Genomic DNA, 18,202 nt, shown 5'->3' with positions numbered 1-18,202 from the left:
ACGGGAATGAAAATAAAATCTAAATATTGCACAAAACAATAAATTATATTTTATACTCAAAGGAATGTGCTCCCTCACATGCCTTGTTCTATGTACAAAACTCAATTGTTAAAGTAAAATAGGAACACATACTGTATTTGGGGATCATACATTAATTCTCTGGAATCTACATATACAGTATTTGCATATTATATTCAGATTCTGGCCCCCTGTAGATCGTGTGTTTGCATTGACTACTACATTAGATCCATTGAATGACGCAGCCTACTGTGACTATTATGTGACTGTGTGCATATATTAGGAAATGCAGTGATGAATTTGTTGCTGGTTATTCTATACAGTTCCCTATTTAATTACCTTTACAATAGGTTAACCCCTTGCCACATTCTACATGGCCTTTTAAGTGCTAGGGCACTCTGTGTGACCTCCTGGAAAATTACCCCATGAATAGTTTTAAAATGTTGAACTGCTAAAAAGAAGCTATTTATGTATGGCTAAGTTGTACAATGTATGGTAGATAGCTATATAAGTTGTAGGTGTTATGTGTGCAGATATTGTGGATTCAGTCCCCTAAGTTCCTTATGTCAGCACTCCTAATTTAAGACTTCTGCAAACCTTTTCCCATACACCAGGGAATTGCATTTACAATATTTTACCGAAATACTAATAATACTACTGCATTAAGAATAATGGAGAAAACAGATGGAAGAAAAGGATTTAAGCATTGTTTACTCTGTATTCTGTCAATGAAGAAGAGCAGTTATGATGGCTGTCACCATCACTTTCTTTAAAGGGGTATTCCAGTGAAAAACTGTGAAAAAGTAAAATGGCTCCAGAAAGTTAAACAGAATTGTAAATTACTTTTATTATTAAATATTATAAAATCTTAATCCTACCAGTACTTATCAGCTGCTGATGTTGAGTTGTCAGTTTTTGTTTGACCACAGCGCTCTCTGCTGACACCTCTGTCTGTCTCAAGAACTGTCCAGAGTAGGAGCAAATCCCCATAGCAAACCTCTCCTGCTCTGGACAGTTCATGAGACAGACAGAGGTGTCAGCAGAGAGCACTGCTGTCAGACAGAAAAAAAAAAACTCAACTTCAGCAGCTGATAAGTACTGGCAGAATTAGGATTTTTTTATAGAATTAATTTACAAATCTGTTTAACTTTCTGGAGCCAGTTGATGAATACCCCTTTAACTTGCTCTGTTGGCAGAATAGGGAGCTCTGCAGATACCCAAGTACATTGCTCAGGTATCTCTGATGGTCCCAAAGACAATGAATGGAGCATTTGTCATCTACCGCTCCATTCAGTGCGGAGAGCCAGAGCCTTGTTCTAGAGATAGCAGGGGTCCCACAGGTAGGACCCCCTGAAATCAGACACCTGTCCCTTATTCTATCATCAAAAAATATACCTGCAGTGTTTAAAGAGAATGAATAGTCATCCCATGATCCTCAGGGGCAGGAATAAAAAAAAATCAATAACACATTTCAATTATAAAGCAGGAGACAGATAACAAGGAATCACACCACTGGCAATGGATGATGGGGACAGCTCACCTCTTCTATAGCACTTATCTGACTGTTTTCTTATGTCTAAGAAACTGCTCTAAAACAAATCTCAGGAACTGCTGTACACAGCTCGGAGCAGCAGCGTTAGCAAGCATGCTGCCTACATACTGATGGAAAGGAAACAATACAAATACAACAGTCAGGAAAATGTCATATCCTATTAATAATTGTAGCTTGTCCTAATATTTATCCCCATTATTGGTCATCATTTGGTAGTAGTAATCAGTCTATTAAAACAAAGATGTATTGTAGCTATAGAATATGTGAATATCAGGACTAGTGTTGAGCAGCATAGGCCATATTCGAATTCGCGAATATTCGCGAATATATGGACGAATATTCGTCATATATTCGCGAATATTCGCATATTCGTAATACCCTCGTTTTATTTTCGCATACGCAAAAATTCGTGTATGCGAAAATTAGTATTAACAAATATTCGCGTATGCGAAAATTAGCACGCCTGTCTCACACAGTAGTATTAGAGCCTAATCTTTACACCACACAAGCTGGAAGCAGAGAGGGATGATCACTGTGATGTGTACTGTGAAAATAAAAAAAAAATAAAAAAACGAATATTCGTAATTACGAATATATAGTGCTATATTCGCGAATATTCGCGAATTCGCGAATATGCGATATTCGCGAATAAAATTCGCTTTGCGAATATTCGCGAGCAACACTAATCAGGACATGAACATCATTATTGTTATTTGTTACATTTCCATTGTAGCCTATTTTAGATGATATTAACATATGGGGTACCTGCTGTATGATAGCTGTTGTAGCCGACACAATGCTCCCTTTTCTTTTAATTTGTACATTGAAAAGACCTTAAATGGGTAGTCTATTTCCTACATCCACAGGATAGGGGATAAGTGTCTGATCATGGGGGATCTGACCACTGGGACCCAGGGCGTAGCTGGAAACCACAGGTCCCCAATGCTAAAAATTGCCCTGGGCCCCCCTTCCCCACGAAAGCCAGTGCCCGTCCCGGATGACCCCCATCCCCCGGCCTAAGCCGCACAGTGACCACAGTATTGATGGGACACAATCAGAATAATACACAATGATATAAGTTACTCACTTATCTAGTCCAGGTCGCTGTGGTTTCCTTCTGCAGAGTCTGGCGCTCGGACATCATTGGCTCCTCACTTTGTCAGCTGATCCTCAACCTGTATATGAAGACAATAATTAATATAACCCTGTCACATACTGCACCATATGAGTCTCATAGAGTCTCATAGAGTCTAATGGGCCCCAGGACAAAATTTACCATCTTCCCATTCACCCACACCAGCCCCATTCACCCACGCCAGCCCCCACATCAGCATGTTCCCGATCTATCTACACCAGCCCCCATAAGCATGTTCCAATCCTTACATACCATGTCCCCCTGGGATTATTTATAACAACATGCCTTTTACCAGATAACCCCATTTAAAGTACACGTAAAGGAATATGATGCATAAATGTCACAAGGTACAGTTAGATGTTCTGGTATATTGTAAGGTCACAATTAGAGCACCAGTAATACATGCAATGCAGCCACTGAGACCTACAACTTTTTCCATGCACAGCATAAAGACCAAGATTAATTTGGTCTTGAAGGGTTAAACTTTTTAAATTGTTGACATGACAACAAAATGTTCCTATTTAATCAAAAATACCAGGATACAAGTACAACATTAAATAGATCAGAAAGTGAAACGACTAGACAGGATGCTTGTTTTCTTGTTTCTATTATGCCACATGCTGGAAAAAGAACATTCTTTATCCCTATTGGCACAAACTGCCCTGAAAGCGGAGACAATTTACCTTGAAATAAAAAATCAAACGTACCATAAAAGTTCCAGATGATGTACACGTCTAAAGCAACATATATTGCTGCTTTACAAAAAGCGCTGGATCTATTCATACATGATAATAATGACAAGCACTATTAACTATAGAGGGACATACTATATATATATATACAGTGACCCCCTGACCTACGATGGCCCCGACATACGTTCATTTCAACATACGATGGTCTCTCAGAGGCCATCGCATGTTGAAGGCAGCATCAACATATGATGCTTTTGTATGTTGGGCCATAGCATAAACGGCTATCCGGCAGCGCAGACTGCTTCAGCTGCCACAGGATAGCCATTTACGGTGCCCCGTGTGGTCCGCTGACGATCACTTACCTGTCCTCGGAGCCCCGGCGCGTCCTCTTCGGGATCCCCTGCATCGTCGGCACTCTCCATCGTCGCCATCACGTCGCTGCGCACGCCGTCCCGTCATCCAATAGGAGCGGCGTGCATAGCGACGTGATGGCGGCAACAGAGAGCGAGGATGCCAGGGAAGCAGAGGCCTTGCCGGGACACCCTGGGGACACCTCGGGGACGCGGCGACAGTAATGGAGGGCTACATCCAGGGCAGCGGTGACAAGCAGTGACGGTCCGGAGCGGCGGGGAAAGGTGAGTATAACTTCCTATACCAGTGGTCTTCAACCTGCGGACCTCCAGATGTTGCACAACTACAACTCACAGCATGCCCGGAGAGCCGTTGGCTGTCTGGGCATGCTGGGTGTTGCAGTTTTGCAACATCTGGAGGTCCACAGGTTGTAGACCACTGTCCTATACTTTACATTGCACGGATCCCTCAACATACGACGGTTTCAACAAACGATGGTCCATTTGGAACGGATTACCATCGTATGTTGAGGGACCACTGTATATATATATATATATATATATATATATATATACATATATGGATATATATATATTGACCCACAGTTCAGTAGTTCTCGGTTTATTGTAATAATTCAGAGCCAGAGCCGGCGTTAGGGTGGGGAAACGTGGGCAATTGCCCGGGGCCCCCATCTCCAAAGGGTCTGGAGTGTCAGGAGCAGACTCCATCTTCCATAGGGCCCCTGTCACTGTGATAGGGGCCCTTTGGAAGATGAAGTCCGCTCAATGAGGATGGGTAGTGGAGGCGGTGTGACACTGTCAAGAGTCCTCATTGATAGCTAGCTAGCGGGTGGGCGTGTAGGGCACAGCAGCAGTGATTGGAGGCGGAGGCTAAAGCCGCTCCCCCTATTCACTGTGCTGTGCAGAAACCACAGCAGCAGGGCGCTGATATCCCTCTCTTTCTTCTCTCTCCCCTCCCCATCCCCTTTCAGTTCAGTTCTTACTTGCTCTGCTGTCTGCTGAGTCTGCCGACATTCTGGCTCAGCGACAGAAAACGAGGCCCCTTCTCCAGATGATAACGTTCCCTGAGCTGCGTGCGTCCAGCCACCACGCCACAGCACAGACTCAGTGGTGTAAAGCAAACGCAGTGCAGACTCAGCCTCAGGGAGCGTCTTAAGAGCAGTTAGCAGAGAAAAGTCAGGCTGATGGTAATCCAGCAGTACAAGGTAGTACAAGGCAGCCAGAGTCAGTTCAGGGACATTACAGGGTAAGTGTTAAAGTAAAAAACTCACTACAGTACATACACTAATACATACACACACTGATAACCTAGGTGTCCAGTCTGCGTCCCTCCAACTGTTTGCAAAACTACAAATACCAGCATGCCCAAACAGTCTTTGCCTGTCCGGGCATGCTGGGAGTTGTAGTTTTGCAATAGGTGGAGGGCTACAGACTGGTCACCTTGGATGTAAGTGTGCATTCACATCACGTGCTGGTAACTAGCAGCTGGTTTCCCGCTGTGGGAAATCCACTGGGAGTTATGCTACCATTCATTTCAATGGGTCTGCCAGCAGTCTGCAAATCTGCTACTATTGCGGACTGTCCGCAGACCCATTGAAATGAAAGGTAGTGTAGTTACACTACCTTTCATTTCAATGGGTCTGCGGACAGTTACCAGCATGCTAGTTACCAGCATGTGAACGCATCCTGATACATGTAATAAAATGTTTTAATAACCACTGATAGTAGTTCCAATTCCACATATTAATGGCCTATCTCCAGTATAGGCCTTCAGTATCTGATTGGTGGGGTGCTGAAACCAATCAGCTGTTCCGCGGAGTTACAGCTCTGCTTTGTATCCAGTGAATGGGAGCAGAACTGCAGTATCTCAGCACGGGCACTACACAGTGAATGGGGCCATTTGTTTCTGGCCCTGTTCACAGCATAGATCCAGCTGCGGAAGCTCCGCAAAACAGCTGATCGGTTTCAGAACCCCACCAATCACATATTGATGGCCTATTCAGGGGATGTTTTAAGATAATGAAAATTCAAAGCACCCCCCTTTTCCCTTTTTTCAAATAAATAATGTAAACAAAAATAAACATAACCATATGTGGTAATAAATTTCCAAACAATTAAAATATAACATTAATGAAACCGCACGGTCAATGGCGTAAACATAGAAAAAATACCATAGTCCAGATTTGCATATTTTTGGTTACTTCATATACCAGAAAAAAAGAAGCGCGCCTATCTTTTTGGTAGAATAATAAAAAATTTGGGGCCCCATTTTTAGGTTTGCCCAGGGCCACACTTTGTCTAAAACCGGCCCTGTTCACAGCTCCACTCACAGCATGAAGTATACCTGAAAGTGGAATATCCTTCACATCAGGTTCTTAACATAAACATAAAATTCTGTGCTTCTCACCCAAAACTTGGCAGGTTCAGTCCCAATGTCTGTCTTTTTGGTGCAGTGTGTCATTATCCAACATACCACAGACAAGCTGATCTGTTTCAGAGCAATTCTTTGCTTCTCGCAGTACTCACACACCTGTGAGATCAGGTTTAGGACTGTCCTTGCTTTAGAGCAGTGATTGTCAGTTATCATCAGTAGCCAGACACTCACTGCTTATGTTGGACAGGGGCCATCTCGCCGCTGGCCAGCACGTAACCCTTTAGATGTTGCGATCAATGAAAATCACTGTGATAGTTGCCTGTAGCTCAATGGAGCTTACTGAATTCCCATAATGTGATTGCAGGTGTTCGCGGAGCTAAAATGGCCGAGCTTAGCTAGGCTGTATCAGTAGATCACTGATCACACTATATAATGCTATGCAATAGTCATGGCACTATACAGTGAATGCAATCTAATGATTGTATATAAAAGTCCCCTACAGGGACCTAATGTGCCAGTTAGCACCTAATTAGCATTTACAGACAAAGATTTCAGCTGAACGGCAGGACGGATCAGGGCACGGTAGAAATCAAATGGATCAGCGTCTCCCGCACTACCAGGCAGTACAGCTGGTTAGTGCGGGGGGGGGGGGGGGGGAGCAAGCTGAAAGTTTTCTTTTAAGGGGTTAATGTATTCTTGTAAATATAGCTTTTGTTTCTTAAAAAATCTCAGTTAAATAATAAATTAAATCTCTATAGCTCTCTATGAACCAAGCATTGATTTTAATGTAGATACAACCCTTAAGAGCAAAAGTCCCACATTGGTGAATTATTTATTTACTTGCTTCCTTACCATGCATGTTGAAAGAACCTTCTATATACACTGCTCAAAAAAATAAGAGAACACATCCTAGATCTGAATGAATGAACTAATTGTATGAAATACTTTCGTCTTTACATAGTTGAATGTGCTGACAACAAAATCACACAAAAATTATCAATGGAAAACAACAACTGGATATGGAGTCACACTCAAAATCAAAGTGGAAAACCACACTACAGGCTGATCAAACTTTGATGTAATGTTCTTAAAACAAGTCAAAATGAGGCTCAGTAGTGTGTGTGGCCTCCACGTGCTTGTATGACCTCCCTACAACGCTGCATGCTCCTGATGAGGTGGCGGATGGACTCCTGAGGGAAGTTCCCCCACAGACCTGGACTAAATCATCTGCCAACTTCTGGACAGTCTGTGGTGCAACATGGCGTAGGTGGATGGAGCAAGACATGATGTCCTAGATGTGCTCAACTGGATTCAGGTCTGGGGAACGGTCTGGCCAGTCCATAACATCAATGCCTTCCTCTTGCAGGAAATGCTAACACACTCCAGCCACATAAGTTCTAGCATTGTCTTACATTAGGAGGAACCCACGGCCAACCGCACCAGCATCTGGTCTCACAAGGGGTCTGAGAAACTCATCTCAGTACCTAATAGCAGTCAGGCTACCTCTGGCAAGCACATGGAGGGCTATGCGTTCCCCCCCCCCCAAATAAATGCCACCCACACAATTACTGACCCACCACCAAACCAGTCATGCTGGAGGATGTTGCAGGCAGTAGAACATTCTCCACAGCATCTCCAGACTCTGTCATGTCCGTCACATGTGCTCAGTGTGAACCTGCTTTAATCTGTGAAGAGTACAGGGCGCCAGTGGCGAATTTGCCAATCTTGGTGTTCTCTGGCAAATGCCAAATGTCCTGTATGATGTTGGTCTATAAGCGCAACCTCCCACCTGTGAATGTTTGGCCCTCATACCACCCTCATGGAGTCTGTTTCTGACCGTTTGAGTGGACACATGCACATTTGTGGCCTGCTTGAGGTCATTTTGCAGGGCTATGGCAGTGCTCCTCCTGGCCCTCCTTGCACAAAGGTGGAGGTAGAGGTCCTGCTGCTTGGTTGTTGCCCTCCTACGGCCTCCTCCACGTCTCCTGATGTACTGGCCTGTCTCCTGGTAGCACCACCATGCTCTGGACACTGCGCTGACACACACAGCAAACCTTCTTGCAACAGCTCGCATTGATGTGCCACCCTGGATGTGCTGCACTACCTGAGCCACTTGTTTGGGTTGTAGACTCCGTCTCATGCTACCACTAGAGTGAAAGCACTGCCAGCATTCAAAAGTGACCAAAACATCAGCCAGGAAGCATAGGAACTGAAAAGTGGTCTGTGGTCACCACTTGCAGAACCACTCCTTTATTGTGGGTGTCTTGCTAATTGCCTATAATTTCTACCTATTGTCTGTTCCATTTGCACAACAGCATGTGAAATTGATTGTCAATCATTATTGCTTCCTGAGTGGACAGTGTGATTTCACAGAAGTGTGACTGACTTGGAGTTACATTGTGTTGTTTAAGTGTTCCCTTTATTTTTTTGAGCAGAAGAAGAAATGAATAATACATAGCAGCCTGGCTTATGTGTGATCAACTATCAGTAGAGACTTTGTTATGTCCGTACAATTACTGGGAGGATTCCAGGAACAATCCTTTCTCCAGATGTAGGACTGATTCCTGATGACCAAGGTAACGCTGTTATCACAACACTGCGAGAAGCACTCAGGACGGCCGGGATAATTACTGGTTTCATTTCTAAGATACACAGCACAAGAACATAACTAAAGAGGTAAATGATATCACAGAGCTGTGCAGCAAAGACCTTAATAACACATTATTAGTCCAGAGGCAGAGCCGTGGGCCAGATGTACAGGCAGGAGAGTAATAGAAAGAAATATTGAGTCAAAAATAAAAGGATTTTTATAAAAGTAAAATGTAATATGTCTGTATATTGAAGGGGTATCTTAAAGGGGTTCTCCGACATCAAGTAATAAAATCTTGCAAATTGTTTACCTCTTATCCCCAGTTCTCAAACCACCAAAAATACATTTGGTTATGGGATCTTATAATGTAGTGCTCAGTCTACAATTCCTAGAATGCATTGCTTTCCTTCAACTCTTCATTACAGTCCTTCCACCCTGCCTATTCCCCTCTCACAGCAATCCTGCCAGTTCCGCACCCGGAGCTATTACAGAACATATTGTTTTCAAGAAGATTATCGTGCAATTAGATAGATTGTAGCACCTGCTATTCAATCCCTGTCAGCTCCTCTTCCCATGGCATTGTTTAGCAAATGGCAGAATTCTGTAAACACGCCTCCTTCTTACCTAAATGTCCTAATGAAAATATACTGTACAGTGACCCCCCGACCTACGATGGCCCCGACATACGATCACTTCAACATACGATGGCCTCTCAGAGGCCATCGCATGTTGAAGGCAGCATCAACATATGATGCTTTTGTATGTCGGGGCCATCGCATAAACGGCTATCCGGCAGCGCAGACTGCTTCAGCTGCCACCGGATAGCCGTTTACGGTGCCCCATGTGGTCCACTGACGATTACTCACCTGTCCTTGGGGCTCTGATGCGTCCTCTTCGGGATCCCCTGCATGGTCTGCGCTCTCCTTCGTCGTCATCCCGTCGCTGCGCACGCCGTCCCGTCATCCAATAGGAGCGGCGTGCGTAGCGGCGTGATGGCGGCGACGGAGAGCGGCGATGGAGAGCGAGGATGCCGGGGTAGGAGAGGCCTTGCCTGAACTTCGGGGACACCCCGGGGAAGCGGCGACAGCGATGGAAGGCGACATCCAGGGAAGCGGTGACGGTCCGGAGCGGCGGGGACAGGTCAGTACAACTTCCTATACCAGTGGTCTTCACCCTGCGGACCTCCAGATGTTGCAAAACTACAACTCCCAGCATGCCCGGACAGCCGTTGGCTGTCCGGGCATGCTGGGTGTTGTAGTTTTGCAACATCTGGAGGTCCGCAGGTTGTAGACCACTGTCCTATACTTTACATTGCACGGATCCCTCAACATACGATGGTTTCAACAAACGATGGTCCATTTGGAACGGATTATCATCGTATGTTGAGGGACCACTGTACATGCATATGTATATATGACAGGGAGATGGTGATGTAAGCTTCAGGGGCTGGTCAGAAGTGATGACATCACTGGGGGGGGGGGGGGGGGGAGACAACATCCAGACAAGCCTTTTCAGACAGCAGGAGAAGATGTATTATCTTGTCAGAGAGGGAGGAGCTAGAGACAATACCACATTCAAAACGAAAAAATACACCCCGGTCAGGGGTGAATCATGCTAAACCCTAATTTAAATAGATAAAAGTAAATAGAATTTCAAGTGATACACACGAATGGCCCATCTTTCAGATAGCCATGCATTTTCAATACTTATCGAACAAACGTATCGGCCAAATTTGGTCTATTGGGGTACGTTCTCACGTACAGGATCCTACGCAGATTTGATGCGCTGGATTTTCGGCTGCAGATTTCAATATAAACTAAATGACAGAATACAGCTTCAAATCCTGCGCATCAAATCTTCACAAGATACTGTATGTGCGAAAAGACCCTTATTACTGTGTGTTTTAATAGTTCTTAATTGTTATATGAAGTACAGTACAGTAGGAGCAGTTGCCCATAGCAACCTATCACTTCTTTTGTTTTTAAGAGGTCTTTTTTTTTTTAAATGAAAGAAGTGATCTGATTGGTTGCTATAGGCAACTGCTCCTCTGTTTCTCTACACTGTTGTCGATGTGCAGAGGCTGTAGGCAGCAGGTATAGGTCAAGTGGACCTAAGACATATAAAACACGTTAACTAGAATGACACATTTCTCTGCTTTATTAGACATTGCATACATAATAAATTTTGCCTTCTCAGCATTTCTTCTCTACTGCACATATGCACAGTGTGAAATCTAAAATAGATCTGTGTATTTTTTCTTTCTTAGTGTGGATAAGTAGTCTCATTTATCTAAGCTTATCATGGAGTTAGATTAGCATTTTTACTTGGTTTGTGGTTTATTCAGGTACCAACAGGGGAAATACCTTCTGATAATGGTAAATGTTGTCATAGCAACTATTAAAACACATATTTTCTTGACCCAAATGTAAGCCGTGCAAAACTAGCTTCCAAGAAAGAATGCACATCTTGTTGCTAGGGTAACTTCTTTTTGGGGAGCAGAGAACATATTTCATATTTTCAAGACTACATTAATATTAAAGAAGGGTTTATGGTATATTTTGTGTATTTTTCTCATTGCACCAAACAAAATTCTGGGTGGATTATTTACAAGTCTCTATGCAGAGCTATATGCTTCCATGGGGACCGACCACAAAAGACCTTGTGTAATCACAATCCTTTGTTTTTTCATGGACTGCTCGGATTGAATTTGCGGACTCTTCAGAGTATATGATAGAAAACCGAATAATGGTGCAAAAACATGAACTTTACCTTTTGTAAAGCTGAGGGCCTTTGCAGATATCATACAATGAAGTTGAGCTGCTATGGCACTTCAGCAACTCAGCCCCGCCTCCTTGACACTGTCTTGACATCTCCTCCTGCTTTATAACATGATGCATAAAGACTGTATTGCATTTCCAGTGTAGGAGATTCCCTTTAAGACTGTTTCCAAAGTAGTTTTCTCTTTAGTTTTTACACTATACTCTATTGTAAAGTACTGTGCAGGACTGTTTTCTTAATTTCGCTCTCGGCTTACTATTACTGCCTGCTCCCGCAATGTGCGTGTACTGCCCACAACATTTGTGTCCTATTCTGCCCGGGCCCCCAAAATGTGTCTAATCCTGCCCGCTTCAGCAAACATCCTGTCACAGCTTTTAGAGATAGTAAAGAATTCACGCGTATGTTAAGGCTATATATGTGTGGCTGTGACATTGACATTGAGTGCTGGGAGGAAGGGATTCGATCATGATGATCATTTTTCAAATCGCTTTGTCATATGTGATATGTATAAAATTAAGAGTGTACATTAGCACTTGAAATGTGTCATCTTTCCTGTGATATGCTGGCTTTTAATAATAAAGACTAGATGATTTTTGCACGTATTTGCGCTGGACCCTTTCATTTTTTGTGGACAGGTTTTACCCGGTGAGCTAGAATGAATATTTTTGTGTAGAGGTGGGAGAGAGAACCATCGGAGCCCAGGCTGCCACTGCAGCAGGCACCTCTGAAAGCCAGTTCAGCTCCGCCAGCTCCTACCTGCAACAGACTGAATACCCCCACACCCGCAAGTATTTTATGGGTTCCTATAGGGCCCGGGAATCCTAATCCAGTGGCAGTCCTCTACTCCATTGTACCCTGAGTAAGAAAATACCAGATAATAAATTACTTTCAACAGGGGATGACAGCATGAAATATTGTACTAATGTGCACTAGGGGCACCAGGAACTCAGGAATCCCAATGTACATTGTACCACTTACAGGGAACACAATATGCAAAATAACCTATGATTTAAAGGGTTATCCAGGAATAGAAAAACATAGCTGAATTCTTCCAAAAACAGCCCCACACCTGTCCTCAAAATGTGTGTGAGATTACAGATCCATTGAGGTCAATAGAGCCAAGTTGTAAGAACTCACACAACCTGAGGATGGGTGTGATTTTGTTTTTGGAAGAAATTTGCTCTTTTTTACTATTCCTGGTTAACCCAGTTAATTCTCTAAAGCCTGAGTTCACCTTTCACTCAGTGCATGGAGGTTGGATGCATACCCTTCTTTTAGAAATGTATTGTAAAAACATTGTGTAAGAGTAGCTATTCCAAGATTAGAGCTTATTACTAAAGATGAGATAATTTTTGAAAAATTTGATTTGTCCGATTTGCAAGATTTCCCCAAAAAATAGGTTTGGTCTGAATTCATTTGTGGCAAATCTCTATTAAAAACATCTATTTGTGGCCCACAGAGAGCCTCGATAGGGCTGTAGAACACGTTGCCTTGCTGTAAAACGCATAGAGTGTGTGCTGGGTTAGCGAAATAATACTGTTATTCAGTATGACATCTAGATCAGAGGTGTCGCTATTAGAATCCCTGTCACAGAGCGGCACAATGACACAGCCTGGAGGTGGCATCAGTATGAGGAGAACAAATAGTGGCTAAATGACACAGCGTGGAGGTGGTGGCAGCATGAGGAGAACATATAGTGGCTGAATGACACAGCGTGGAGGTGGCGGCAGCATGAGAAGACCACATAAAGGGCTGAATGACACAGCCTGGATGACATCAATGTTTTTAAATTAAAATTTAAGATTTATATTGGATTCCCAAGTTTAATGTCCCGGCATTTACTTTGAACTAATACTGTATGACCACAAAACCCAATCTACAAGGAGTCACATGGCAGCACAATGACAGAGCCTAGAGGTGGCAGTAGCCCAACGAGACCATAGGGCCTCACGATAGAAAAGATTAAAGATATTTCGTAAAATGTAAATTGAAAATTTTAGATACAGGAACATTTTCCAAGTTTAATCTAAGGGGCCAACAGCATAAGGAGACCATATGGTGGCACAAGGACACAGCCTGGAGGTGGCAGAAGCATGAAGAGACCATAAGGCTTGACAATTCCAAAGGTTAAAAGATAAATTTTCAAATTGTAGTTTAAGATTTTTTGTGGCTAGTGCTACCATAAAATGTTTTAGGTAATGTCCCAGCAGCATGATGAGACCATAGGGCCTCACAATCCCTAAGATTAAAAGATACATTTTCAAATTGTAAGTGAATATTTATGGTAGCTAGTGCTAGCAGCAGCATGATGAGACCATATAGTGGCTGAATCACACAGAGTGGAGCTGACGGCAGCAGGAGGAGACCATATAGTACCTGAATGACACAGCGTGGAGTTGGCGGCAGCATATAGTGGCTGAATGACACAGCCTAGAGGTGGTGGCAGCATGAGGAGACCATATAGTGCCTGAATGACACAGCATGGAGCTGGCGGCAGCATATAGTGGCTGAATGACACACCATGGAGATGGCGGCAGCATGAGGAGAACATATAGTGCTTGAATGACACAGCGTGGAGGTAGCGGCAGCATCAAGAGTTCATATAGTGCCTGAATGACACAGCGTGGAGTTGGCAGCAGCATATAGCGGCTGAATTACACAGCCTGGAGTTTTCGGCAGCTTGAGGAGAACATATAGTGGCTGAATGACAACCTGGAGGTGGCGGCAGCATGAGGAGACTATATAGTGGCTGAATTACACAGCCTGGAGTTGGCGGCAGCATGAGGAGAACATATGGTGGCAGAATGAGACAGCCTGGAGCTGGCATCAGCATGAGGAGGACATATGGTGGCAGAATGAGACAGCCTGGAGGTGGCATCAGCATGAGGAGGACATATGGTGGCAGAATGAGACAGCCTGGAGGTGGCGTCAGCATGAGGAGAACATATGGTGGCAGAATGAGACAGCCTGGAGGTGGCAGCAGCATCAGGCGTCCTAAAAGTGACCTGGTGACATAGTGGTGCGATGAATGGCAATACCAGTACCCGGTGACGAAGGTGAGTGAAAAAAAGGAGAACTTGGCATCAAATGTGTGGCATCAGGCAGTTGGCAGGATCAGAATAGTAGCTGAGGCAGGTAGGCAGAAGAAAATGGTCTCTTTTGTAAAAGTGTTAGTGTGCACAAGTAAGTATTGAGGATATGCATTACGTAAAACGTAACTTTTAATAATATGCTTAGAAAATATGGACCCAATTTTTTTTTTAAATCAAACAAAAGGAAAGGTGTGAAAAAACACCATGTGCCACCTACACCACCAAGTATTGATGTGATGCAAAGACCTCTAAAAGGTGGAAGAGAACAACGTATGGTCCATTGTAACAAGTGCCGGTAAAAACATCCCCTGTAAGGCCCTACTCTCGCCCTATTAATTCCCTTCTTGGCAAGTGTTACTCTAAAAAGAGCGGCCCCACACAGGAAACTCTTTCTATTTCCACCTAAAAACTTTGGAAATGGCAGTGTTTGAAGGGGGAAATGGGGAGAGGTTCCTGTGTGGAGCCGCCCTTTTTAGGGCAGGTAACACTTGCCAAGAAGGGAATTAATAATGCAAGAGTAGAGCCTTACAGGGGAAGTTTTTACCCCCACTGGTTACAATGGACCAGACATTGTTTACTTCCACCTTTTAGAAGTCTTTGCATCACATCAATACTTAGTGGTGTAGGTGGCACATGGTGTTTTTTGCACATCTTTCCTTTTGTTTGATTTCAAAAAAAATTTTGAGTACATATATTTTTTCATATGAAAAGTAAAGTTTTAGCTAATGCACATCCTCAATACTTACTTGTGGTCTGATGGCGAGGAATGTCTGTAACTGGGGAGCAGCGCCTTAAACATGTTTTGCACTATTCATATTTGTGAAGTGTTTGTGTGGCACCATGTTCAATCTACTGTGATGCATTAGGCATTGGTGGGTGGAAATCCTGGCTGATCCATGTCTGATTCATCTTAACAAAGGTCAGTCTCTCCACATTTTTTGTGGACAGACGAGTTCTCCTTGGGGATGCTATGGCCCCCGCCGCACTAAACACCTGCTCTTATGGCACACTACTAGCCAGGCAGGACAGCTTTTCTAGGGCAAACACTGCTAGTTGCGGCCATAAATCAAGTTTGGTTGCCCAGAAGTCCAGTGGATCTTCAAGGTGTGTTGACATGGTCAAGTCAGGGTATGCCAACACCTGCTGGTTCAGGTCCTGCTCCAGGTCCACCTGCAGCTGATGAGTTGCTTCACTATGCGGGTGAAGAAAGCTACTCATCAGCGACAGTAGACTCAGGCTGCTGCTGCTGAGCTGGTACTGCTCCTGCCACCCCACCCCTCCCCAGCAGCTATGGCAGTGGCAGGTAAGCGCAGAGGGCCCCCCGAGTCAGACCTGCAAGAGAATGGACGATGGCAAAGATAGGCATCGGCCAACTGACTATGTAGGATGTCTCTGTAGTAGGTCAGTTTGCCTCCCTCTCAGTGGGTGTGAAAAATGCCCCCATTTTGTGTCGGTAGCGAGGGTCCAATAAGGTGGAGAGCCAGAAGCCATCCCGCTGTCAAAAAGTGACAATTTGGCGATCACTATGCAAGCAAGTGAGCATGCATCGTGCCATTTGTGCAAGTGACTCGGAGGGACTTAGTGTGTCTGGGTCCCGTGTCTCGCCTACCTCATAACCCTCTAGCTCTTCTAGCTGCTCCTGCTCCTGTCAGATGACTAGAAAAACCACCCATCTCGCAAAACCTAAACTGTGCTCCACTGTACCCCTCCCCCACCTCCTCCTCCTCCAGTTTAGCCCCCACAGGGCTCATGTGGCCATGAGATGTAGGCGCCACATCTCCAGTGCCCTGGCCAGCCATCGTTTCCACATGTTGTAGTAAATGAATGACTTTTAGCAATTCCTCCCCTGTGTGACTCTGTTCGCCAAAGGCAAACCATGTGAAGAACAGCGTGACACCGCAGGGCCCTGAACACATGGTATGTTTGTTGGAGGAGCACTGAGAATTGTCCATGCAGTGGAGGCTGAGGAGACAATGGAAGATGAGGAAGCTGAGTCGCACACTGTCACAAGATCAACGACCTGAGAGCGTGGAGGCAGAAGCGGCGTGACCTGTCCAAATTGGTGTTGTGGCTGTGCAGAAACCACATTCACTCAGTGGGCCGTAAAGGACATGTATTGTCCCTGTCGGTAGTTACAGCTCCACACGTTGGCACTGCCATGCACTTTGGTACACACCGACAGGCTCGAGGACTGACCCACCTTCTGTTCCACAAAATTGTGCAGGGCTGGTACTGCCTTCTTTGCGAAGAAATGAAGGCTTGGGACTCTCCACCTCGGCTCGGCACAAGCCATCAGTTCTCTGAAAGGTGCGGAGTCCACCACTTGAAAAGGGATGGACTAGAGCACCAGCAACTTGGACAGGAGCATATTAAGCTTCTGCGCCGTTGGATGAGTGGGTGCATACTGTTGTCTCTTGGACATGGCTTTGCCGATGGATTGCTGGCGGAATGACTGACTCAAAGTAGGAGGAGCAGGAGCATCTGGAGCGACAGAAGATGGGTATGACACACAGCTCCCTTCGGCTGAGGTGGTGGAGCCTTGGCTGGCTGAAACAGGGAGCGGCATGCCACTGGGTGATGCAGCAGGGTGGACCACCACATCGGAGCCACGGTTCTCCCAGGCCCCTTTATGGTGACACTGCATATGTTGATGCAGGGCCGTGGTGCCAACATTGGGACCCTGGCCACGCTTCACCTTCTGCCGACACATCTTGCATGTGGCCGTGTTAACCTCCTCCGGATGCTCGATGAAAAACTGCCACACTGCCGAGTAGCTGATTTTCCCACCAACAGTCCGCACTGATTGACTGCTACTGCCGCCGACTCCAGGAACCCCTGTTCCACTTCCTCCTGGGAAGGTAGGCTGCCGCGAGGCAGGTGGTCTACTAAAGGCACGTTTAACTCCAGACTTTCCACTTCTGCCACCATGCTGACTGCCAACCATGCTATCACTTTGCTGTCTCAGCTGCTGCCTCACGGGCAACCAGCAACCCTCTTCTCCTGATGATGATTAAGCCCGGCTCCCAAGTAGTGTTGCTCGCGAATATTCGTAATGCAAATTTTATTTGCGAATATCGCATATTCGCGAATTCGTGAATATTCGCGAATATAGCACTATATATTCGTAATTGCGAATATTTTTTTTTTTCACAGTACACATCACAGTGATCATCCCTCTCTGCTTCCAGCTTGTGTGGTCTAAAGAATGCTCTAATACTACTGTGTGAGACTGGCGTACGAATTTTCGCATATGGGAAAATATGCAAATGTTCCCATATGCAAACTTTCACTTATGCAAATTTTTGCATATGCTAATATTCGCACAGGCGAATTTTCGTTTATGCAAATGTGTGCATATGCCAATTTTCGCACATGCAAATTTTTGCTTATGCGAAAATATAACGCGAATATAATGAATATGCGAATTTAGCGAATATATGACAAATATTCGTCCATATATTCGCGAAATATCACGAATTCGAATATGGCCTATGCTGCTCAACACAACTCCCAAGTGCGCTCAGTTTCAATATCAACATGTTGTGTCTGCATGTCACTGATGTCCTCCTCAGGTTCCTCAACAGTGTCTACTTCCGTAGC

At 44.7% G+C, this 18,202-nt stretch overlaps 1 protein-coding gene and 1 long non-coding RNA gene across 2 annotated transcripts in view; one reads left to right on the top strand and one right to left on the bottom strand.

Moving 5' to 3' along the window:
* The window catches only part of LOC130285252 (uncharacterized), a 31,624-nt gene extending 20,026 nt beyond the window's left edge, over positions 1–11,598 (bottom strand). The window contains exons 1-2 of the long non-coding RNA XR_008847309.1: positions 11,502–11,598; positions 2,658–2,745 (exon numbers count right to left, since the gene is read on the bottom strand). This is a non-coding gene — a long non-coding RNA (uncharacterized LOC130285252). The remainder of the gene's footprint in view (positions 1–2,657; positions 2,746–11,501) is intronic.
* SHISA9 (shisa family member 9) overlaps positions 1–18,202 on the top strand; it is a 495,309-nt gene that overhangs the window by 146,532 nt on the left and 330,575 nt on the right. The gene's annotated exons all lie outside the window — the stretch shown is intronic.

The sequence above is a fragment of the Hyla sarda genome, chromosome 8 (assembly GCF_029499605.1).
Source record: "Hyla sarda isolate aHylSar1 chromosome 8, aHylSar1.hap1, whole genome shotgun sequence".
In the NCBI taxonomy this organism is placed as follows: Eukaryota; Metazoa; Chordata; class Amphibia; order Anura; family Hylidae; genus Hyla; species Hyla sarda.
Note: the sequence above shows the minus strand (reverse complement) of the source record. Positions and strands in the feature narration are given on the sequence as shown.